We start from the raw sequence: 6,509 nt of genomic DNA, 5'->3' as shown, positions 1-6,509 counted from the left end.
TAGAAATGTGTTGTTTAACTTCCAAATATTTGAGGATTTTACTCATATCTTTCTATTGTTTTCTTGCTTAATTTTGTTCTGGTCAGCTAACATACTGTGTATGTGAATTTTTCTCCAACTGATTTTATCTACTGTGGTAAAAGATACATAAAAAATTTTACCATTTTAATAATTTTTAAGTGTACAATTCAATGACTTTACACACATTTGCAATGCTATGTAACTATCACCACTGTCTATTTCTAGAATTTTAAAAATTATTTCAAATAGAAACTCTTAACCTATTAAACAAAAACTTCCTTCCCCCCAGTCTCTTGCAACTCTAGCCTACTTTCTGTCTCTATGAATTTGCCTATTCTTGTATGGTTTGAATTCTTTAAATTTGTTAAGATTTGCTTTATGGTCCAGACTATGGTCTATTTTGGTAAATGTTCCATATACATTTGAAAAAATTATTATGCTGATGGTAGAATATTCTATAAATGTAAATAGGATCAAGTTGATTGATGGTATTGTTCTTTTATATTCTATTGGTTTTTTATTAAATTGTTCTATTGATTTCTAAGAAAGAAGTATTGATACCTCCTTATATAAATGTGGAATTTTCCGTTTAGTTCTATTAGTTTTTGCTTCATATATTTTGATGCCCTCTTGTTAGGTGCATACACATTTAGGATTGTTACATCTTTTTGATGAGTTACCTATTTCTTTTTTTTTTTAATGTTTATTTATTTACTTTGAGAGAGAAAGAGAGAGCATGAGCAGGGGAGGGGCAGAGACAGAAGGAGAGAAAGAATCCCAAGTAGGCTATGTGCTGTCAGCACAGAGCCCCAATGGGGCTCTCAATCCCATGAACCAATCCCAAGAACATGACCTGAGCTGAAATCAAGATTCGGATGCTCAACCAACTAAGCCATCCAGGTGCCCAGAGTAATCCATTTCTGATTATGTAATGTCTCTCATTATCCTTGCTAATACTTATCTTTCCAAATCTTCATTATAAGCTCTCCAGATTCATAAACTGGAATTACTCCATCTCATAGTCTCAAGTCACATATCTTCCCTGCTCCACCCAGTGATATATCTTAATCTGATTTTGTGAGATAACTACAGTAGTTTACATGTTTCTAAAAACAGAACTATTTGGCTTGCAGAACAAATTGAGAGTTGTGTGGCGACTGAAACATATGCCCTCCAAATACAAGGTAATCTCACATTAGCAAAAGAAAAATTTTAGAAAGCATTCTATGGTGGATATTTGAAATAGTAGATTGAATGAATTGAAATCCTATTTAGGACACCTTATTGTGTTTTATCTTACATTTTGGGACCTCTGGCCTGTTTCCTTGTCCTGTATTCCCTCCTAACTAATGTTCTAGTAAACATCAGAGGGACTGAGCATCAGAGTGACCCCTAATGCCAGAATACACACATTCCCACTCCCTAAATGCCAAGCTAAATTCCTGAGGGAGCCAGGATCCACTTAATATCTATTTCCATATTATAGAATAGTGGAGAGTTTTGTAAGGTTGGTTTGAGTCCTCACAAGGCAGCATTGGCCATCATAGTTTGCTGTGTCAATGTGTAGGAAATAGTATCTCCTTGCCACCTATACATGACCATTATTTCCCCAGCATGGGACTTTTAAAAAAATCACTAACCCAGAAAACAACTCTTAACTGCCTAGAGAAAGGGAAAATTATCTTTCTTGTGATTCATCAGAAAAGTTAAATGATGAAAATGGGGAGTATCCTTTCTGAGTCTCAAATTTTTCATCTGGAATATGGGAATTATGATAATGCCTGCCTCAGATATTGCTGTGAGAAACAAGATAATTGATAAGAAATAATTTAATAAACTATAAAACTCTAATATTGGTTATTAATATTGCTTTTTATAGTACCAATAAGATTTATTACCTTAATAACCTAGTTTTAACTGGGAAAGATGATGTCTTCCTTTAGCTTATATTTCTTTCAAATTCCTTTTTCACTTTATGAAAAGAAGCAGTTGGCATTTCAGCAAATTTTTTCTTTCAGTTTTGTTGAAATATGATTGGTATATAGTATTGTATAAGTTTGAGCATATAGCAAAATGATTTGACTTACACATATTGCAAGCAAATTATTACTATTATTTTTTAAGTTTATCTATTTATTTTGTGAGATAAAGAGAGAGAGCAAGGGGCAGAGAGAAAGGGAGAGAGAGAATCCCAAGCAGGCTCTGTGCTGTCAGCATGTAGCCAGACACAGGGCTCCATCTCTCGAGCCAAGGCAAGGAAGGCTCAATCCCAGGAACCATGAGATCATGACTTGAGCTGAAATCAAGAGTTGGACTTTTAACTGACTAGGCCACCCAGGCACCCCATAAGCAAATTATTTTTAAAACTCCTTTATCCTTTATATTAATTCCTCTGCTTTCTATTTTCAACAAAATGATTCAATCTGTCCATATCATTTTCAACGAATCCATGTCCACTTAAAGGTATTTTAAGAAGACAAAATATTTCCATGAACATACATGGTACATCTTATCTTTTAAAGACTAAATTTGAAAAACTAAATATCTTTCCTTAGTTATTTCTAAAATATGTCACCCCTATATACCAGTCTTCAAGTTCTCAGAATTCATATTCAATCATCACTATAGCTCAAGATATATATATATATATACATATACGTATATGTATATATATACACATATACATATATACATATATATACACATATACATATATATATATATACACACATGCATATATGTGTATAAAACTTATGTTTCAGATAAGGCCAGCTAGAATACAGTCTTACTGTATAATACAGCTTTTTAGTCTATGCAAAGCATAGTATTTTTCCTAAAGTGGGCCTAATGCAGGGCTTGAACTCATGACCCTGAGATTAAGACCTGAGCTGAGATCAAGAGTCAGACATTCAACTGACTGAGCCATGCAGGCACCACCCATAGTACTTTTTTTTCTATTGCAGCATAATTGACACATAATATCCCATTAATTTCAGGTGTACAACATAGTGATTCAGTATTTTTTACACATTACAAAATGATCCCCATGATAAATCTAGTTACTATCTGTTACCATACAAAGTTATTGAAATATTATTGACTATATTCCCTATCCTATATATTACATCCCCATAACTTCCTTATTTTATTACTAGAAGCTTGTACCTCTTAGTCCTCTTCACCTATTTTACCCTGCAAAGCATAGTTTAAAGTCTCTGCACATACAGTGTATGTGTTTTTTTGAAATATGAGTTTGACAAAAAAAAATAATGAATTGCTTACATTATTCAGAATAACTTAAAGATTTTAGTGGGTTCAACATCATATTTTTGAACACCGTGTACTGACATGAACACCTGTTTATAGAATCTGTAAGAAACACTGTTGAAAGCATAATCTAAAAAAAATTTTTTTTTATTTTAAAGTTCTCCAAATCAGCTTGCCTATTTGGAATTAATTTTGATTGGGATTTTCTTTGCAAATATGAAGAGTAAAATGTTTTTGATTATTTGATTATCTCAACTACTTGCACTCTAAATAAATGAGTTTTATGCATTTTCACTGAATAGGTAATTAGGAAAGGGAGAATGCATTCATAATGACCAAGAATTGGCATTTGTGAAAAATAAAAACACAATTATTTATAAGTGAATTGTTCATTTCGCTATTGAGTTTCTCACTATTAAAATGTAATTATCTGATTTCTAAATAGAAGCATTCCAAAAGATTAAAAATTTTAATTATAAGTACTTTTTAACTTTTTTCGTAAAGAGACAAATACAAGTTTTTCACTAAGATATATTATTTATTTTAGACTTCATAAATTATATGGAATAAAATGTCAGAAAGGTGTTGGATAAATGTAATAACAGTTAATATTTGTAACTGTAATGAATATTTATTATGTTTATCAATGTTTAGTAAGCCCTTATTATGTACCTTGTATATTTCTAGAATTTTATCTGATTATCTCATTTTAATTATCATAACCCTCTGACAGATCTCCATCTGAAGATAAAGACACATTGAGCTTCAGAATATTATTTAACTTATACATGTCAACAAGCTAGTATATGACAGAAGCATAATTTGAACAAGGTCTCTGACTTCATAGTCTGTGAATTTGCTTGTGTTTAAGTGTATTTGTGTATGTGTCTCTATCTTAATATACAAGTAAAGACTCTGTACTATTTTCAGTTGTATTAAAAGAGGAAGCTAAAAAAATTTTCCTTCCTCTAGTATCTAGTATGAAGGACCAAATATTTATATAACTTTTAGGGTTTTTCAAAAATATACGGTGTGTATAGTTATACTTCATATCTCATGAGTATATGTATGTTTTTATAGTTCTTATGCCTTGAAGGAATATTCTTATCTGATATTTTAATAGAAGTATGGTATCCTCTAACATTATAAAGGTATGAAAAATTTGAAAAACCAAACCATTTCAGTGGCTAAGAAATCACATACAGACATGCCGTAAAACGTACTAAATAACTCACAATAGAAGTTTTAAATATCTTCATTTTTGAAAAAAGTTTGATAGATTTCATTTTTTAGAACAGTTTTAGATTCACAGAAAAAATGAGGGGAAAGTACAGTAAGTTCCTATAGTTATATCCCTGCCTCTGAAATACAGATGTTCCTCCACTTAACACCTCCACCCCTAGTAGTACATTTGTTACAATTGATGAACCAACAGTGACACATCATTATCGCCCAAAGTCCATAGTTAACATTAGGGTTCTGTCTTGATGTTTTACATTGTATGGGTTTGGACAAATGTATAATGACATGTATTCACTATTATAGTATCATACAGAGTAGTTTCACTGCCCTCAAAATTCTGTGTTATGCCTATTCAAGCCTCTCTCCCTCATAACCACTGACATCACTGACATTTTTACTGTCCCCCTCCATATTTTTGCCTTTTCCAGAATGCCATATGGTTGGAATCACATAGTATGTAGCCTTTTTGGATTGGCTTCTTTCACTTAGTACTATGCATTTAATTCACCTCCATATCTTTTCATGGGTTAATAGCTCTTTGTTTTTAGTGCTGAATAATATTCCATTGCCTGGATGTACTACTGTTTATCTATTCACCTACTAAAAGACATTGGTTGCTTCCAAGTTTTGACAGTCATGAATAAAACTACTAAAAGCATCTGTGTGGATATAAATTTTCAACTCCTTTGGGTAAATACCAAGGAATGTGATTACTGGATTATATGTTGAGTATGTTTAATTTTATAAGATACTGTCAAACTGTCTTCCAAAGTGGCTGTACTATTTGCATTCCACCAGCAGTGAGTGAGAGCCGTTGTTGATCTGTATTCACGTCAGCATTTGATGTCATCAGCATTCCACATTTTGGCCATTTTAACAGGTGTGTGGTGGTATCTCATCATTTCTTCAATTTTCAATTGCCTACTGACATACACTGTTGGGCATCTTTTCATTTACTTATTTACCATCTGTGTATCTTCTTTGGTGAGATGTCTGTTTAGGTCTTTTGCTTACTTTCTAATTGGATTGTTCACTTTCTTACTGTTGAGTTTTAAGGATTCTTTGTATATTTTGGGTAAGAGTCCTTTAGCAGATATTTTACAAATATTTTCTTACATTTTGTGACATGTCTGCTCATTCTGTTGTCATTGTCTTTCTCAGAGTAGAAGTTTTTAATTTCTCTGGAGTCCAGCTTGTCAATTATTCATTTCATGGATCATGCCTCTGGTGTCTTATCTAAAAAGTCATTACCATACCAAGATCATTGATTTTCTCCTTTGTTCCCTTCTAGGAATTTTATACTTATTTTACATTTTATATTTACATGAGATCCTTTTTTTTAAAGTTTATTCATTTATTTTGAGAGAGAAAGAGAGCACACATAGGGGAGGGGCAAAGAGAGGGGGGTGAGAGAGAATCCCAAGCAGACTCTGCACCACCAGCACAGAGCCTGATGTGGGGCTTGAATTCATGAGCGATGAGATCATGCCCTGAGGCGAGGTCAAGAGCCAGGCACTTAACTGACTGAGCCACTCAGACGCCCCTACACAAGAACCTTTTTGTGTTAATTTTTATGAAAGGTGTAAAGTCTGTGTCCAGATTCATTTGTGTGTGTGTGGATTTCCAGTTGTTCAAGGGCCATTTGTTGACAAGACTATCATGGCTCCTATTTTACTGCCTTTGCTCCCTTGTCAAAGATCAGTTGACTATGTTTTTGGGCTTTCTATTCTGTTCCATTGATCCATTTGTCTATTTTTCTACCAGTACCAAACTATCTTGAATATTTTAGCTCTATAGTTGGTGTTTTATTGTTTTTTAGAGAGAGAAAGAACAGGAGTGAGAGGCAGAGGAGCAAAGGGAGAGAGAGAGAGAGAAGGAGAGAGAGAGAAAGTGGATCTTAAGCAGGCTGTACACCCAGTACAGAGCCTGACTGGTTCTCGATCCCACAACCATGGGATTGTGACCTGAGCTGAAATCAG

The sequence above is a fragment of the Lynx rufus genome, unplaced genomic scaffold (genome assembly GCF_022079265.1).
Source record: "Lynx rufus isolate CCGP_SWC_20201006 ecotype Redwood Valley unplaced genomic scaffold, mLynRuf1.p SCAF_22, whole genome shotgun sequence".
NCBI lineage: Eukaryota > Metazoa > Chordata > Mammalia > Carnivora > Felidae > Lynx > Lynx rufus.
Note: the sequence above shows the minus strand (reverse complement) of the source record.